Source organism: Rattus norvegicus, chromosome 15 (genome assembly GCF_021556685.1).
Source record: "Rattus norvegicus strain SHRSP/BbbUtx chromosome 15, alternate assembly SHRSP_T2T, whole genome shotgun sequence".
NCBI lineage: Eukaryota > Metazoa > Chordata > Mammalia > Rodentia > Muridae > Rattus > Rattus norvegicus.
The window spans coordinates 80,522,810-80,542,055 of record NC_141548.1 but is presented as its reverse complement, the minus strand read 5'-3'; the positions used below and the strand labels follow the sequence as shown (position 1 = coordinate 80,542,055).

Sequence of the window (19,246 nt, the reverse complement as noted above, 5' to 3'; positions counted from 1 at the left end):
TGCTGTGCTGTGGAATACTCTCTCTCTCTCTCTCTCTCTCTCTCTCTCTCTCTCTCTCTCTCTCTCTCTCCTTCCCTCTCTCTCTCTCTCTCTCTCTCTCCCTCTCTCTCTCTCTCTGACTCTCTCCCTCTGACTCTCTCTTTCTGCACATATATGTATGTGCACAAATATATTTTCATATATATGAAAATTAAAATGTAATTTAAACTTTGTACTTTTAAAGGTGAAGAATGCATATAAATAGCAAGTCCAAATAAATGTGATTGGTCAAATTTTGATTCACTAAATTTTATGAGTAAACAATTGTACAGTGCTATAGTGGTAGGAAAGAGGTGCCTTCTCAAAGAAAAAAAAATCATAAAAAGCAAAGGCAGAACAACAAACCTGCAGGTACGCCATGTACAAGTGTGGAAATGAGAGGAAAGGCAGGTTACCTGTCTTCCTGGATGATGCTTGAGCCTAGGTTTTCAGTATGACTACTGTAAAGGACACTATCCAGTGGGATGGGATGGCAGGAGTCCAGACTTAAGAGTAAATACATGTTTTGTGTAACCTAGACAATGACTATTTGAAACAGAATGATGGAGGCAAGCCATTGGCAACATCCTGACCCTAAAAGAGTGCTTTAACTTTTTTTCTACTGGTGTATTTAAGAATCATGTAGAAGAACTCAAAGCTAGTCTTTAAATCATAAATATGTCGTAAAGAATCAAGATTTCAAGAGAAAACAATCAAATCGAGGAATATGTTTTATATTCATGCATGTAGACTATGTGGAAGATTGTTTTGTTGGTATAAAAGGATTCATTTACTATCAGGCAGTCAAATTGACATTTCAATGAATGCTTTAAGAGTCTGGTTTTTATGCAGCATTTGGGATCGGCACTGACACGCCAAAGGCAGTGGGCTCAGGGTGTTAATTCTTTCCATGTTTCTGCTTTACGTGTGCATGGGTACAGCTGTCTGTGCTGCTGCCAGATGTCAGAGTAGCGGCTTCAGGAAGCTTTTCGGCAGATCTGCTATTTCCCAGAGGTGAAATATTATAGCGTAAAATAACATTCCACATATAAATTCAAGTTGTCTGCTTCTTTCTCTCTCTTTTTGTGCGTTTTAGGTGTTAATCAGAAACAAAGTGCTCAGACAAGAGTCCAGCCTCGCCTTGTACTCTTCACAGAACTGTTGCCTATAATAGCCCAAACAAAATAATCCACAGTGGCAAAACTTCATAAATAGATAAATAAAATTATATACATCTGTAGAATTGGCAAAAAGGAAGAAAACCTACTGGTACTATACACAGTTGAAATTTGAAAACACGTTGTAAAACCAGTGGAGCTAGAAACAAAATAATGTATGTGTATATCATTCAGTTTATGAAAAAAATTCATTACAAATAAGCAAAATCTTAAAATGTGATTAGTTCCTGCATGCAATTACAGAGTGTAGTACTATATTACTAATGGACAGAGAGCTTTTTATATAGTGGTGGACAAATAAGATTTAAAAGTAGGTTATCTATGGCTGTGGAGATGTCCCCCTGGGCAAAACCTCTTGTACAATCCTAAAATCCTGAGTTTGGGTCTACAATACTCACTTAAAATCTGCCTCTTCCAGATGTGTCTGTAACCTCAAAACTGTCATGATTGAGGCCCGCAGGTATTAGAAGCTCAGTGGCCGGCCAGTCTAGCTTCTGGTTATCGCCAAGAGGAAAGGGTACAGACAGACCAAGACATCTGACATCTTCCTCCCGCCTTGACACAGGCAATGCAACTGTGCATAGACAGGTATATGCCACTCCCACAAAATTAGTCCATGGTGAGACTGAATAGCTTTCTAAATTTGTGAACACTCTCTATTCACAAATTTTCTCATATGGGTGAATGTATGCCACAGGAATGGTTTCTAAGTCAAGCTATAGAAAGTACTTATTTTATAAACCAATGAGGGAGCTAAATAATACAGAAAACCCAAAGAGGGCATTAGACCTTGGAACTGGAGTTGTAGGTATCTGTGAACTGCCAAGTGTGGGTGCTGGGAATAGAGCCTGGGTCCTCTGCAAGTGTGTCAAGTTCTTCTAGCTGTGAAGCCATCTCTCCAGACTTGCTTTATAATGCTAATTAAAAATGCACTCAAAAGTGGAACAGTAAAGAAAAAGCACACGCATAACAATACTTTAAAAGTCATGTTTCCCTTTCTTCCTTGAAATTTTTTTATTTTTAATTTTCCAATTTCACTATGAATAAAATTAATAAATTAATAATGAACTTCAATCAACAATAAGTTTTCAAGTCTTTCTTTTATTAACTCCTCCTTTATTTAAGGCTCAGTTCATTAGGAAGTCTTTGAATGAATATATATATATATATATATATAAAATCAAAGTAAGTTGAATGTAATAGTAGTAAAATTCATCTGTTAATAAAATACACAAATGTTGGAACCAGCCTTACAGAGCCCAAGGCATTGCGTGTGTTTGGACAGAGCCATAACTTTACTGACTTCAGGAAAGAAAAGAACAAAACCATCACAGAGCAGCCCTTCCCTCCAATTGTGTAAAGCACTCCTCAAGTAAGGAGTTAGCTAAGTCTTTTGCTAAAGTAGTAATCGAAATAATACCTTAGCGACTGCAAAGAGTTCGGCTCAATCTACAAGAAACAAACTAAAAAAATAACCCATAGTTTGGAGGAAAGAGAAATTCTAGTTGACTGTGTAGAAAAACTGAATAAAACTCAGGTGCACAAGGGTGTGTGCTCTCCCTCTGAGCTCTCTCCACCTTGCTACTCACCGGCTCATTTATTTCTTTTTCTTGCTGAATAGATTTATTGAGATCCTTCTACATACTGGCTACTACATATAGGCTATGTCTTTGTCCATATATAATACACAGCACATGGATGTGTATTTCCTGTGATTGCATATGTCTACATTTCTTCTCCTTATTCAGTTATCAGTCAGGTGTTCAGAATATTAGGAAAAATTCCTCATCCTTTTTACTAACTATTGCAGCTTTTTTAGTTTGTTTATTTTGAAAAGCTTTGTTAACCTTGAGTATCCTTTTCTGAGTCTAAGTTGATTCCTCTTTTAAATAATATTAATAGTGATACAGAATGTTCATAGGGATAAATAAAGTTTAATAATTTAATGTGTGGGGCTTGGGTTTTGGCTCATTGTAGACAGCCATGAAAGTCAAAGTCAGACTGGGAATGAAGACGTAAGCATATGTGGAAGTTTCAGTATGCTATATTGAAATTTTATATATATGTTATATATATACATACACACACACACATATATATATATATATATATGACATAGTGGCATAGCTTTATTACATGATATGTAATAACAGATCAATTTTCAACTATTGCATAATGAAAAAAATGGTAAGGGATCTCTCCTTGACATCCATAAGATTAATGGAGTTTAACTATGAATTTAAGCTATTATTGATATAAATCCTGATAAACAATTAGTCCTCCTGTTTAAGGAAATATATTTCAATAATGGTTTTTCCCCTTTTAAGCTAGTATAAACCTCCGAATGAATAACCTTTCCAACTCAAATTAGCTTTCATTTGTTTACTAATGCAAACCACTTTATGTTACCATTAAACACTGAGTATAATATATGTCTGTTGCCACTACAAGTATTTATTTTTTACTTTTAACACTTCTGGTAACTCGGCTTGAAATTCTCTTTTGATGGTAAAGAAACACACTAATTTTATCTGCCATCTGTCTCTTTTAGCTGTGTGTTGAATGTGACCTCTGTATACATGTAGAACAATATGTTAAATAACTTTCTTAGATTTCTCAAGTTTTAGAAAAAAGTGCAACATCCAGGAACATTTCATCGTGTGATTTTGGTAATAATACATGAAATAAACAAAATCATTTTCTTGGTACAGTAAAGTATCTCCACGTTTGACCTGGATTTTAAAAATTGGAAGCAAAAGGTCAAATAATTCTACACTCTACTTATGTATTTAATTGCTTGTTTACTTCAGGGAAAGTTTTATTAGTAGGAGTATTGCTTCAATTATGCATATGTATAGAATTAGAAAAAATAATTCTTGAGTATTTTATTTTTCTTACAAATTGAGTACTAGTCAGCCAACATAAAATTATAAAAAGGCATGTTACCTCTTCTGTGGTCATACTTTTCTTTATTTTAAAATATATTCTCGGAGAGAATGGTCCTGCCAAGTCTGGACCCCGTAGTGTAGAAGAATGTGGCGGGGAGGGGGGAGTATTAGCATATTGTTTTCCAAGTTAGCATTTAAGTTCTTTACATTTTCATAGAACTTTTATATTTTGGCTAACAAGATCATTAACTTTTTGTTTGTTCTGTTACTTATCTTTTTTTTTCCTATTGCTATCACATAGGCCTGAGTAGCCTCTTACTCATTTACTTCATCTGAGAGACATTGACATCCTTACATCTTAACCTTCCTTTGAATTGTGGTGTCTACCCTGACAGGTTAATTTCAAATTCAGTCTCGGTTGAGCATATGCCACCTATTATGTTTTGCATAACATAGAGCTGTACAAGAGGTCCTCATAAGAGTGAACCTTATTCAAGGAGTATTTTGTTTTTACCCATTGACATTTTCTGGAAGTGTGCAATCCATTCTGTATAGTAAACTACCTGAGATTTAAGAAAGCCCAAGAGCAATGGCTGCCAGCAAAATGGCCTTCTTGCACTTTGCCTTCATTTGAGAAATCTGTTACAGAGGAAGTAAGTACTATAAAGAAGTCACTCCCCCACGCCCGAGTTTCAGGTATTCGATAGCTGTTAATTTATACCATATTCTCCAAGGTGAATTGTAGAGCTTTTGTGATGTGAGTATGGCTGTTCAGTACAAGTTGAGAAGAAACACCTTTCCCCAAACTCTGTATTAGTTTCTTTAAGAGAATATTTTAATAATGGATAAGAAAAATTCACAAACAGACTTATAGTGAGATTTTATTAATATGTTTGTTTCCCTATTTTACATACATATATATATAAAATTTTGCTTAAATTTAAATGAGGAAAAGAAGACTATTATAGTCCATGTGGTTAGCAGTTACCAAGAGAAATATTATACAGTTACTCTTGCAATGAGATTTTAGGAGTCCTAATACTTATGATGACTATATTTAGGAGAGAAATTCTATTCTATTCACTTAAATAAAGTGGATCAGGCTCTGTTCATCTCTACATGTCAAAAGGAAAGACAGCCAGCATTTCCAGATCCTAGCAACATTCTAAATAAAATTAAAAATTGTGCAGAATATTGTGCAGAAATAGAATATATTCAATTGAAGGAATTATGATAAAGTTAACAGGCTTTTTGTATTTAAATCTAAAAAGAGTCTGATTGTGGAGGGAAACTGAGGCCATCTCCATTTATTTCTGTCATTTGCAACTGAAAACTGGGGCTATATTGAGTATCTTTGTCAACTAAATGGGGATGGAAACTTTTCAGTAGTGGGATTATAGACAGAATACTAAGCTACTTTTCAATTCTTATACAGTAGAAAAACTGCATTACAACACATCGGAGGTTGGAGATGTGGGTAAACTCTCTTGAATAGAGTCATCATTTCATCGTTGGACAGGGAGTCCAAAAGACATCCACCATGCCCACTTTTTTTCCCCTGGAGTTGGGCATGTCTTATTGCCCTGGGGTGTTATGAATAGATTCAGATACCAAGAACTACTGTCTCATCTTACTAGCTTCTGTTTAGATGTTTAAAACTTGTTCTTGATGGATCTGACATAGAGGCTCACACTTTGAAAATTTCATTGGAGGCTTGGTTGGTGCTGTGATGAGTGTTCAAGAATTGAAGCTTGAAAGACCTTCTCTGGTCTCATATGCATCTCCCTTCTTCCTTTGGTGTTCCCATTGGTGTAAGCCTTTAGGAAATTTAGGGAGCAAAATATAATCCTATGATATATATATATATATATATATATGCAAATTATAGTGGGATAAAGGTAATGAGTTGATAATTTTAGGTTTTACTGGTGAGTATGTTCTTTTTGTTGGATTTCTATTTGAAAACCACATATTTATGGGCTAGATATGGTGTTCACTTGATAGAGTGCTTACCCACCAGGCATGATGTAATCTGATATCCAGAAGGTAGAGACAATAGGACTAAATTTCAAGGTCATCTTTGGCTATTTAGTGAATTTGAGGCCAGCTACAAAAGACACTGGCCAAAATATGACTTACTAATTAATTTGTCATTTACTATTTTTTGCCTTTTTGGTTCATTTAATGCATGTCCTGAAAAACTGCATAACCATGTTTTAGCTCTCTTGAATATAGAATAACATCTCTGACTTACTGGTACTATGGTGAGGTTCTGGGATGCATAGGACCCTCTAGTACACTTTGCAGTCCGTTTTGTTCACCCATAACTCCTGTCTTCAGTCCTCTTGATCCAGTTACGTACATTGTTCCTTTAGCATACCAATACCTGAAATGATCTTGTTTTATTTCTCAGTTTTGTCTTCTAGTCAGCATGGAAACCTTTAAAACAAGGAAGTATGCTGCTTCCACTGCTGGATACTCACTAGTGAGGGTAGCACTCAACATTTTGTAAGGAATTAATTAATGCTTATTAATTCATGGACTTATGAAACAGAACATTTATGCTTTCCAGTTTCTCTTCTTCTATGAAGAACGAAGAATGACTTTTTTACACTCTAATGATATTTCTGCTTGCAGAAGGATAAACAGGTACAGAAAGGTGAAAGGCTCTTCTCCTTTCTCAAATCTAGCAAAATATGTAGTAATAGTTGTAGCCTTGAGAAACATTTGGAGGGTCCCCGTTCCAATCCAGGGTTATATAAGTTAAAGAGAGCCAGGGTCCTGTGGTACTTGCTAGGCTTCATGCTGGATATTTTCCATGCACATCAGATAAACAATGAGCTGCATCCTTATCATTTAGCTCTCTCCCACTACGTTATTGGCCTCCTCTGGCCAGTCTCTCTCTCTCTCTCTCTCTCTCTCTCTCTCTCTCTCTCTCTCTCTCTCTCTCTCTGCCACCCCCCTCTGCACAGGTGCGTGTGTATGTACTTGATGGTTAGTGCAAGGTGCAGATCAGGAGAGGAAACAATGCAGAATGGCTGCCTTAAGGTTCATTACTCTCCTTCCTTCTCAATGCCTTTATGAGGAAAAACTTCATTTTGCCTCAAAACCACACGGTTTTTGCAAGGAAGTCTGTTTGTGTAAATTTTGTCTCTGTACTTTAAGGATGTGGAAATTGTCCTGTCTCTGTGCTCTGGTAGTCTTCCAGACCTGGCCTATTCAGGTGCCACCATACTGATTTTCCTCACCTTTGGTGGCACTTTTAAAATGATTTCCTGTATCACCCAACTCCTCCAGATGCCAGCATTTGAGAAGGTTATATTCTACACCAGGCCATGGGTCTATTTTGAAAACTAGAATGGGAGCATAAAATGAAAACATGTGTAGATTAAATGATACAAGACAGCATCAGAGTTAAAATGACCTGAGCCAGGTGTGGGGATGCAAACCTGTAATGCTAACAGTTTCCACCTGAATTTGAGGCAAGAGGGCAGTTAGTTTAAGGTGTGTACTTTATGGTGAGTTCTTAGTCAACATAGATTTTTGTCGCAATGCAGAACAGAAATGATGATGATGGTGGTGGTGGTGGTGATGATGATGATGATGATGATGCCAGTGATAATAATAATAACCCAAGAAAACTACAAAGAAGCCCAAACCAAAAGAAAAAGCCAGAAAACAATAAGCCTTATTGTTGTTCGTTTTTGCTTTCTATCACTGTGATAAACGCCATGGCCAAAAGCAACTTAGGGAGGAAAGGGTTTATTTCATCTGAGAGCTTACTGTTAGCCACTTTAAGAAGTCAAAGTACGTAGTCGAGGCAGGAACATGGAACCGAAGCAGAAACTATGGATGAGTGGTGCTCATTTGATGGCTTTTCGTGGTTTGAATACATTCTTATACTAACTTCCCACCGGTAGCACTATCCACAGTGAGGTAGATCTTCCCACATCGATGACTAATCGGGGATTGCCCGAAGACTTGCCCACAGGATAATCTTATGGAGGTCCTCTCTCAGGTGAAATTTCTCCCCAGGTCTGTCTGGTTTTGTACCAGGTTGACGACAGCTCACCAACACAGTAATGGTCTCACTCCACTTTACCACCAGATATGTTTGACTTTCATTGACATTTTATTTTTGATAACAGAAAGTGTATTGGGGATTTTATTTCCTAGCAGTATTTAACCGGAGCCATTAGCAAGCTCATGGCCATGCAGGAGCAGAGGAAGATGACCCAGTAGGGTGTGATAAGGTGGAAAAGACAAGAAGAGATGATGGCTCCGATGACAGTGGTTGCCATAAAGAATAACTTCTCTCTCCAACCACAGGAAATCCAAATTCCTTACTGGAACCTGTCAGCGTGAATTCAGACACCACGTTTCTTCCTGCCTCTTTTACCCCACCTGCAGCAAAGCTAGAGACAAAAGAAATTGATTAGAACTCATTTCCACCAATTTTCCCCTTTTTTCAACCTTCCACCATGTGATTCTACAATGTTTTCTGCCCATCCAGCAATTATAATGTCATGCTGGCGCCATTTACCACAAAGACTCTACCAGGCCACCCTGCACTTACCTTAGCAACATTTCACTATTGTATTAATTATCTCCAAATCTTTTCATTCCTTGTGGGCTTTGGTGTCCACTTGAGTAGTGGCCCAAGTTAACATGGCGTGGCACATGGGTGTCCTTTTACCCTTTTTTCCCAACCAAGAGAGATTACATTTAATTATATTTAATTCTAATTACCCAATACAATTTCAATACAGAGTGAACACAAAACTATCAAAGGCCAAGCTTTATATTTGGTTCTCATAAGAAATTTTGTTTCAATGATACAGAGTTCTCACCATTCACTTTAGAATAGGCCATCCTGCCATTTCAAAGATACTTGTTGCAAGTTTAGGGAGATTGTCCTAGGGTAACCGGTGGAGTATTGTTCACGAAGACTTTGTTCCTTCATCAGTCATAGCTACAAGAATGCCTGTTCTTTTTCTTTTTACTTTTCTTTTCTTTTCTTTCACCTTTCCCTTCCCTTCCCTTCCCTTCCCTTCCCTTCCCTTCCCTTCCCTTCCCTTCCCTCCTTCTTTCTTTCTTTCTTTCTTTCTTTCTTTCTTTCTTTCTTTCTTTCTTTCCTTCTTTCCTTCTTTCTGGCTCTTTTTCAGTTTATTGCATGAAGGGGTTACACTAGTCCAAGTTAAAAGTGGACCCAAAGTGATTGCATTACACAAGCTGTGAGGTTTTTAAACTTGTAACAAGGGACAGAAAGGAAATTCTACTCATTGCAAGGAAATCCTCACTTAAGCTTCAGAGAGCCACAAGCACTTAAACTCCATGAACCTTCAGCTGATGGTCCTTAGTCAATCCAATCTCTATCAGGAACTGGCATACGTTCTCGCGTTGGTCACTCTATAGCTGAATTACTTCTCCATATTCTGGATGCTCAGTTACAGTACCATTGCAGGCAAATTTCTTCTTAAACACCTTCAATAGTTTCTTCCGTTTCTCTGTTGAATTATTCTAAGGATATAATCCTCAGTGCCAGCAGGAAGCAGGTCATCATCCTTACTTGAATCAGCAAAGGGGTAGAAAGAGTGGAGGTTGTGGATAGCGGACATATGGTAAGATTCCTTTTCCTTAGTGGAAGTGGTCTGGGGTAGAAGGCGGGCGGTGGGGGGTGAGGGGAAGGAGGATCAAGAAGCGAGGAGCCTCTATTAGGGAGGCAGCTGAGTCCTACGCAGCAGCTCAGTGACTGGGGTCTGTTCTTTTCTAAGAAAGCAATCAACATTGAGAAGGCTACATCCAGTGGTCACCTAGCCCTATATTTAGACTTCTCTCCTCCTGAGAGTCTTAAAAATGGCAAAGGGCCAGAGAGTTGCTCTGGAGTGTACTAGAGTGTATTAGAGTGCACTAGAGTGTTCTAGACTGTACTGGAGTGTACTAGAATTACTAGAGTGTACTAGAATGTACTAGAGTGTACTAGAGTGTACTAGAATGTACTAGAGTCTACTAGAATAGAATGTACTAGAGTGTACTGGAGTATACTAGAGTGCACTGGAGTGTACTAGAGTGCACTGGAGTGTACTAGAGTGCACTAGAGTGTACTAGAATGTACTAGAAGGTCCTAGAGTGTACTGGAGTGTACTAGAATGTACTGGACATAGGTGCATCCTGGGATGGATTACACAGTTAGTCCATGACTCTGAGATTTTCCACATTTTCTTCTCTGGGGTATAGTCTGTGTTTTCTGAAGAAAATGATCGGACATACAGAACAATTCCATGCCCAGTTCTAATATTAGATTTTTCTTTTCTATCTATCCCTACTTGCTTACACATTTCCTAAAAACAAAGAATAAAAGTGTCAGATGCTTCTGTGCCTTACAATAGACTCTTTTGATCTCTGTCAGTTTGCTAAAGAAAACCCCAGTTACATACATGGCTTGATCACTCCCATTTATTAATAAGCACACAAATGTTTCAGTAAAATATATGTGGTTTCTTTAATTTCTTGGTTATCTTCTAAATTTAACTAAAACCATCTTAGAATTGGTCAATGAGAGTTTGTGTTGAGAACTGATAGGAAGGTTTACCTTCCCTGCATGGTTCGGAATTCAGTTAAGTGTTATTCCTGATACAGGGGACTTTGTTGATGTCATGTATTGAGCTTTTTTACATGAGAAAATGTCAAACCTTTTCCTTGAAGATGAATCTGGAAATGATCCCTCAATGCAGCATTCCAAAAGGCATTTTGGACCTCTTTTCAGTAAATCTACACCTCAATATGATTCTCGGCTATTTTAAATTCTGATATTTTTCAGTCTTTTATGAATGGACATAAACCTGATTATTGACTTTTTTGAAAATGTGGTATTTCGCAAAACTGTGTCTGCTAGGATGGGGAAGTGCTTCACCAATTCACTAAATTAGGAAATAGTGTCACTGTAGGCCACAGTACTGCCAAGTAACATTGTGCATTGAAGCCTGGCTCTCATTCAGTTTCTTCCCATGTTTTTTTATAGCCAAATGAACACTCCCAAACCCACACCTAGGAAACAGCCTGTGGATGCTATTACTTGGACAGTCTTGCTCCAAGGAATATTTGGACATTAGCATAAAGGTTGCACATGTTATACAAAGTGTAATTAAAGAAGCTTTGATCCCCAAATGTCAACTAGCTTGCTAAGTGTCATAACAAAGTGTCAAGCATCTGGTATACAGTTAATTTGTCGTCATTAACTCCATATTGTTGATGTGACAGTTTGTTAGGGAAGCAAGCTTGACAGTTGCATTTTGTTCTTGATTGACATCCACAGACCTCCCCACCAGTTTAGTTTACATTCCTGTTGGAGTTTCCTCAGGTTGCATTTTTGCTGCTTAATTTCTCTCAACTTATCACAGGAAGTGGCAGTAAACTTTCAAAAACATATGCTATAAGCATACAGAGTTCCGGCATCTTCATCCAAGAGAGTCTGAATGTTCACTAATGTTGGAAATGAGAAAGACTTGTTGATACTTCATTAGAAATCAAGGATTTGCTCAAGTGATGTTGATAACATATGCATTATCTTCATGCCTAATGTTCACCAATGACATATTTATAATATGACAATTGCTATGACAATTAATCTAGTCAGCACTAATTTCTTGTATAGTTCCATTAATATTTCCACTTCTCAAAGGCTCAGAAAACAGATAACTGGATACTTCATCATATTCTTAATTGCATTGATTTAATTTAAAGAGTCCATTATAATCTAATTTCATTCCTTTAATGTTTTGAAATTTTAGTTGTATTGAATTATGTTCAACGTGGTGGATGCTAGGTTTTTACTCTTGTTATTAATATAATCTTATTTGAACAATGTTTTGTGAGTTATTTCAGACTTCAGTCTCCCACATTCTCCCATTGTGCCAGCCATATACATATACACATGCACACACACACACACACATTAGCAAATGATAAAGATATGCCTTTATAATAAGATAAAGACTACATTAATTACTCAAAAATATGTTAATTTTCCTATTGTAATACTAATCTAAGCAAGACACCTAATTTATAAGCCTGTAAAAAATACGGTCGCAATTTACTCCATATAATTTTTATTTATTTAGTTAGCTTTCCTGTTTGGAATAACTTGGCCTTCTAGACAAAGATTATGAAATCACTAATTTTATTTTTTGTTAACAGAGAAGGCCATGTTTGGTTGACTGTTAGTATTATAAGCCATTAATGTGATTACTTAAATCGATCTAATCCTTTGATTGCAATTATTTGTACACAAGTATAACCTGCAAATGGAGAGACGCCTTAACTGAGCTCCTCAGGTCAGAATTCAAACATTCATTCTTCCCCTGTCCCAACCCAAACTGGCATTTTGTATTGGATATATACCTTCCTCTATGTAAGATTTAAAAGATATTTCATAAAAATAAAACCACTGGATTAGATAATCTCATGTTTACTATAATTTTAAAAGTATAAACTATACATGACTTAGGACTACCATTGTAAAAAGGCCATCTATTTAAATATTGCTTGAACGTGTTTCATGGGACTTGTCGTCTGGTCTTTTGTGTGTTACTCTAATCGAATATTCTCATATATCACATTCTACACGTTCAGTGACCTTGGGGGACAATGCTCAGATGATATCATGACGGTAATTACTTTTGTTTGAGTGTGCATGCATGTGTGTGGTAGTGGACTCTTGTGTAGATGTCAAAGGATGAATCTGAGGGGTTATTTTTAACCTTGTGCTCTTTGGATGCAAGGTCTGTCTTGTGTTTGCTGCCCTACTGCTATCTGGCCAATGAGTTTCCAAGTCCCCTGTCTCTGCCTCCTATTTCACTGTATGAGTCCTGGCTTTACAGGTTCTTGTCATTTGGCTTTTCTTATTTACAAAGGATCGGAGGTTTGCACTCAGGTGGCAAGGATATTGCTTTTATCAGTAGAGTCGTCCCCAAAGCTCGATAATGTGTATTTGAACTTTTTTGCTTGCTATGGTTACCTTTCTTTCCCAGTTGTACTGTCTTTGAGCAGGAAAAGGAGTAAGTTCTCCTTGAGAATGAAGAGAGGAAAACGTACTGATGGAGAGATGAGAAAAGTATCTGCAAATGGAGGTGAGAGCATGCGTGTTGATTTCAGAGGACCGTGAGCCTGATGCTTGAGTCGGATTTTGAGGATGATAGGTCCGCATTGATCATCCACCTGATCATAACATTTTGAACAATTAATTGTAGTGGTAGGTGGGAAATTGTCTGACACTGTAGTTGTATAAGGTGGTTATAGCTACGAAGAGTAAACTTAAGGTACTTTCAGATTCGGTTTACTCCAGTCTCTCCTAAAGAAATGTGGTCACAGTCGTTACTTAGACATGGCACAGGTGATAATAAAGTACAGTTTCTAGAGCTCATTTTGCTCTTGATATTTTGAATTAATGACTTCTATTATATTTATTTGAAACTTCTGAATACATTTCAGCAATTGTACAAATCAGCATTCTCTACATCGGTGATCATATATACAAAATATTGAACTCTGAAAAGTTTTGAAAGTGCTCTATGTCCTTCAGTATCAGATTGTCAGAAAGACTTAATTATTTGTGCAAAAAAATCAACCTCTTTCATTAGCATGCATAGTTATTCTCCGTCTCTAACTGGTAAAGATATGAGCATCCCCAAGAATCCTTTTGAAAGATTTTTTTTTGGTGATTTATTATCAGGAAAATTCAGTTTGTGCAATGTATTTGCATATATGCCTACTTAGTGTGATATAAGAATTTCTCAGAAAAAGGATTGCATGTGGCGAAACGTTAAGAAGCTCTGGTTAGAGAGCTTCCAGGGACTAAGCCACTACCCAAAGACTATACATGGACTGACCCTGGGCTCCAACCTTATAGGTAGCAATGAATAGCCTAGTAAGAGCACCAGTGGAAGGGAAAGCCCTTGGTCCTGCCAAGACTGAATCCCCAGTGAACGTGATTGTTGGGGGAGGGTGGCAATGGGGGGAGGATGGGGAGGAGAAGCCCATATAGAAGGAGATGGGGAGGGGTTAGGGGGATATTGGCCCGGAAACCGTGAAGGGGAATAAGAATCGAAATGTAAATAAGAAATACTCAAGTTAATAAAGATAAAGAAGAAGAAGAAGAAGAAGAAGAAGAAGAAGAAGAAGAAGAAGAAGAAGAAGAAGAAGAGGAGGAGGAGGAGGAGGAGGAGGAGGAGGAGGAGGAGGAGGAGGAGGAGGAGGAGGAGGAGGAGGAGGAGAGGGAGAGGGAGAGGGAGAGGGAGAGGGAGAGGGAGAGGGAGAGGGAGAGGGAGAGGGAGAGGGAGAGGGAGAGGGAGAGGGAGAGGGAGAGGGAGAGGGAGAGGGAGAAGAAGAAGAAGAAGAAGAAGAAGAAGAAGAAGAAGAAGAAGAAGAAGAAGAAGAAGAAGAAGAAGAAGAAGAAGAAGAAGAAGAAGAAGAAGAAGGAAGAAGAAGAAAGAAGAAGCTCTGGTTAGGCAATGTTGATCTAGGAACTATACATCTAATCATGATGGGACTCAGCCTGTTCTCAGTATGGTTTCTCCCTTTACCTGGTGCACAGCTCAAACATCTTCTGGCAAGGAAGAATCCCAAGGAGACCTCAGTACAGATTTGAATTATATTAAATGCTGAATCCATTTAAATATGGACTTCAAGGAACACTTACTTCATTTCGGAAGTTGTTTGCAACTACTTTGTGGCCCCATAATTGCCACGGAGTTCTCTTCTACTACAGATTACACTACATGATTTTGGAAAATAAAAATAAAGCAATGAAAGTACAGTATAGGAGAATGTATTATGGTGGCTTGTTCTGTGAGAAGAGACAGTAGAGAGCAACAATTTTGGAATATTCAGTTGATACTGGATAAAAGGATAAATGACTTTCTTTTAATGTCCAGAGGAATACACGCCAGCATCTCAGTTTCCTATTTCTAGTTAATTAATTAATTAATTAATTAATTTTTTATTTCTCCCAGAGGCCTCCTCTTGGGAAGGGTCAGCTGATGTTTCAGCTGGACCTTGGTGCATTTCTCTTTGGCTCTCTTATTAATCTGATCACTTTGCCTTGTGCATATTAGAAAGCTAACTTGGCTTTCAAAGTGCAAGATATGCTCAATGTGCACGTTAAATCCTCCTGGCAAGAATCGTCCCTTAACTTATTTGTTTACAAGAATGCCAACAGCCTGCTGGGTAACACTGTAGATCCTTTCACTTTGCCATGGCAACATTTTTTTTTTATGTTTTTTTTTTCCTGAATAGGATCTATTCCTTTGATGCCACCTTGGTTTTTGTTGATTCTCTTGTGTGTAGATTAAGAAACGACTTCATGATTTCTGAAAGACCTAGAGACCCTCTTTCCCTTTGTGTTTGACAGTTTTCTGAATTACAGGCCAATTGGGGCAGTTCCAGTTAAAGCTGAATCTATATTTTATTTAAATGCACACAAATTTATAGCTTTCTTCCTGAAATTTAAGCATGCATAAACTCTAGAATTTAATCAATTGAAAAATGCCAATAAATTGTAAATGAAGGGTAAAGTTTTAAAAACTGGATGGCCTTGAAGGGGCTCGAGACCCCATATGTACAACAATGCCAAGCAACCAGAGCTTCCAGGGACTAAGCCACTACCTAAAGACTATACATGGACTGACCCTGGACTCTGACCTCATAGGTAGCAATGAATATCCTAGTAAGAGCACCAGTGGGTCCTGCTAAGACTGAACCCCCAGTGTACTAGATTGTTGGGGGGAGGGCGGCAATGGGGGGAGGATGGGGAGGGGAACACCCATAAGGGGAGGCGTTAGGGGGATGTTGTCCCGTAAACTGGGAAAGGGAATAACATTCGAAATGTATATAAGAAATACTCAAGTTAATAAAAAAATCAAAAAAATCCAAAAAAGAACACAATCTAAAACAGCTGCAAGAAATTTAATATAATTTATAAGTCCATTTTTGAAAGATTTCACCTATAATAGAGAAAAATTCAAAGCATGAGAGGAGTGGCATAAAAATCTCGTTAGTTCATCTTTGTTTAATTTAAAAGTGCCTAAGACTCATTTGTAATGAAGGGGACAGTGTTTTAAATTTCAATAGAATAAATCATAACTTCCAGTCTTCAAAACATGTCATGCAAACAATAACACATTTGCTAGTCTCATGTTGGTGTTACTTAGTACTTTCACTGGAGTTTGAAATGTCGTACCACAAGCATTTCTGTTTCCTCCATGGTAATTATTTTCAGAGCAACCTGGTGGAATGCAGAGCAAAAGTATAGTATAAAAAGAAGAACGTTAAATTCATAGAACTGAATCTATTTACTTCTCGGTCCTCGTGTGGTAGTGCAGGCTTTTAATCCCAGCACTTCAGGAGACAGGTGCAGGAGGAGCTCTGATTTCAAGGCCAGCCTGATCTACAGCGTAAGTTCTAGGACAGCCAAGGCTACACAGAGAAACCCTGTATGAAAAAACCAAGAACTCATTTACTTCTAGGAGAGTTTCTCTATGTATTTTTGTTTTTAAGATAGATGCTGTCTGACATGCCAAACAATAAATTATTCAATGGTAAATTACTAGTAATGATATAGAGAGATAATGTAGCCTCTGAGAATGTTTGTTTCTATTGGATAAATATAATGAATATTGGAATTACACTAATTTTAGGAAATAGTTTGTTTCATACAAACTTATTTTATATCAATCTACTATATATAATCACAGGCGATATTTTTCTGTTTTACATTTCTTTGATGAAATGCTAGTTATCCATTTTATAGTTTATACAACTAGTTTAGAGTATCTTAGTGTTTCTTCAGTAGTAGTTTTATTTAAATCTCAAGGACTAGTCTTGAGTAAAACATTTAGTGGTTCTACATGTAATTAAACAATATCAAAAAAGCCATGATCAAAAGTTGCATATTCATTCCATTTGACAGGTAAACAAATTAGGAGACAATTTCTCCATTTTAAAAATATAACCAGAAAACCTAACTAGGGATAGAATGTGTATAAAAGTATAGAAGAAATCTATTTTCTTCCTGTGAATGTTTATTAACTATTCACAGGAAGTTATTAAAATAGGTTGTTATTTGAGTGGATTTTCTCTTTATGCTGATTTGTCCCATTGAGCAGGAGCACTGGTAATCTGTCCTACTGAGGACAACAACCTTTGTAGATTATGGTATGTGGGGAATTAGCAACTAAGCAAAACACACAAATTAAGGAATCAAGGGCATCATAAAATGTATTGCATCATAAAATCTACTTCTGCTTCTGCTTTGAAACTGTAGTTTAATTTATAGTACTGTGTACTTGCTGGGTAACTCTATCATAGTTCATTTTGTTAAAAATAATGAAGTTGAAACTATCTGAGCTTTGAGACATCATTGTGCCAAGGAGATTAGAGCCATCAATTTATTTTTTCTTGACCACTTTTACAAGCAGATTCATAGCACTCTCCCTATTGAGAATGTAAGTCCTTGCAATCCTCAGTTTACCTCTATGTGTTTTTATTATTTCTACTTAATACATTCTTCAAGAATGAAGTACACTCAGAAAACAGTCTGTGTTCAAGTGAACAAATCACCCATAAATGCAGTCCTCTGTGTTACAACTTACTGCTTTACTGAAGTTAATTATTTTTATCCAAATTTCATATATTAAAATTATCCTGTTGATGGGCTAGGGAGAGGCTTGGCTGCTAAAATGCCTGGCCATGTGAGGATCTGTTTTTGGATCCCCAGGACCCACATAAAAGGCCAGCTTTGGTAGTGTGTATTTACAACCCCAGATTTGAGGAAACAGAAACAACCAGATCCTGGAGTTCATTGCCCAGGCAAGCCTGCCGATGTTCTAAGCTCCAGGTTCAGATTTGAGCAATAGAAGAAGCCATGAGACACGGCCATCTTGTCTCCAAACGTTCATGTACATATGTGCAGACATGCTCATAACACATGCATATACACAAAACCTATACCATCTTATCCTCTTCCCACACACAAAATAAAATAAGGTAAAATAACATAGTTCTTTTTTTCCCATCTTTATTAACTTGGATATTTCTTATTTACATTTCAATTGTTATTCCCTTTCCCAGTTTCCTGAGGAACATTCCCCCTAACTCCTCCCCCTCCCCTTCTCTATGGGTAAATAACTTCTAAATGTCCTGTTTTTCAAATGTGGCACCATAAAATAGCTTTGCTTTTGGTATTCATTAAGCATGAATTCAAATATTGGCTTCTTATAAGGCATTTTACTTTTTTTCAAACATAGGGATTAATTCCCTGTGATGTATTGTGAATATTAAAATCATACATTTATAATTAGAGGTAAATTACTTGTGTCACTTCTTCAGATCCAGGGTTCCTTTGCCAGTGCTGTGAAACTTAACTAAGGTATGCAGTACGTGATTCACTCATCTCATGGTGTCGTGGCTGTGGTTATTTCAAGTACCAGCATGTTAATTTCTGCAAACTTGTAAAATTGGCAAAATGTGCCTTCAACTATTACTATTTCAATACTTCTATGTATTATTTTCATTCATAGACTGTGTGGTTCAGTTTCCTGTATCCATCTTCTACACACACCCACAAATACACTTAGCACTCAAAATATTAATTATATAACATATAATTAAATGGGTAACTTCCCTTTCCTTAATTTCTTTGAAAACTGGGATTTTTGTATTAATCTGCAGTTACAGATTTTACTCTGCTTACTTTATTTCATTTCTCTTAGAGCTATAGGACTGTATGCCCCCTATTTTCACTACTGAAAATTTATACCATTAAAGTATAACATATCTTGTAAGTGAATATTAAATAGTACTATGTATTACAAAGTCAGTATACCTGTGATTCAAGGAAACAGAAAATAATGATCTCTTTTGGTTGGCAGCAAATGACATTCATTTATTTTTTTAATAGTCAGATCTTATTTATTTATTTATTTATTTATTTGTTTGTTTGTTTGTTTGTTTTTCTATTTGCTTTATATCATATTTATTTCATCTATTAGTGTATTTTAATTTAAAATCGTGTGTGTTCAGCAATAACAAAAAATATTTTTAAATTTTAACATGAAGGGAAATGATTTATCGCATATTTTCCATTTGAGGTATTTCAGGAAGAACTAG

General features: G+C 36.9%; 1 protein-coding gene and 1 pseudogene across 3 annotated transcripts in view; one reads left to right on the top strand and one right to left on the bottom strand.

Moving 5' to 3' along the window:
- The window catches only part of Dach1 (dachshund family transcription factor 1), a 388,024-nt gene that overhangs the window by 36,108 nt on the left and 332,670 nt on the right, over positions 1 to 19,246 (top strand). The gene's annotated exons all lie outside the window — the stretch shown is intronic.
- Positions 9,410 to 14,457, bottom strand: LOC148001090 (eukaryotic translation initiation factor 1 pseudogene; annotated as a pseudogene). The gene has a single exon (XR_015638194.1). The product of XR_015638194.1 is annotated as a eukaryotic translation initiation factor 1 pseudogene (transcript).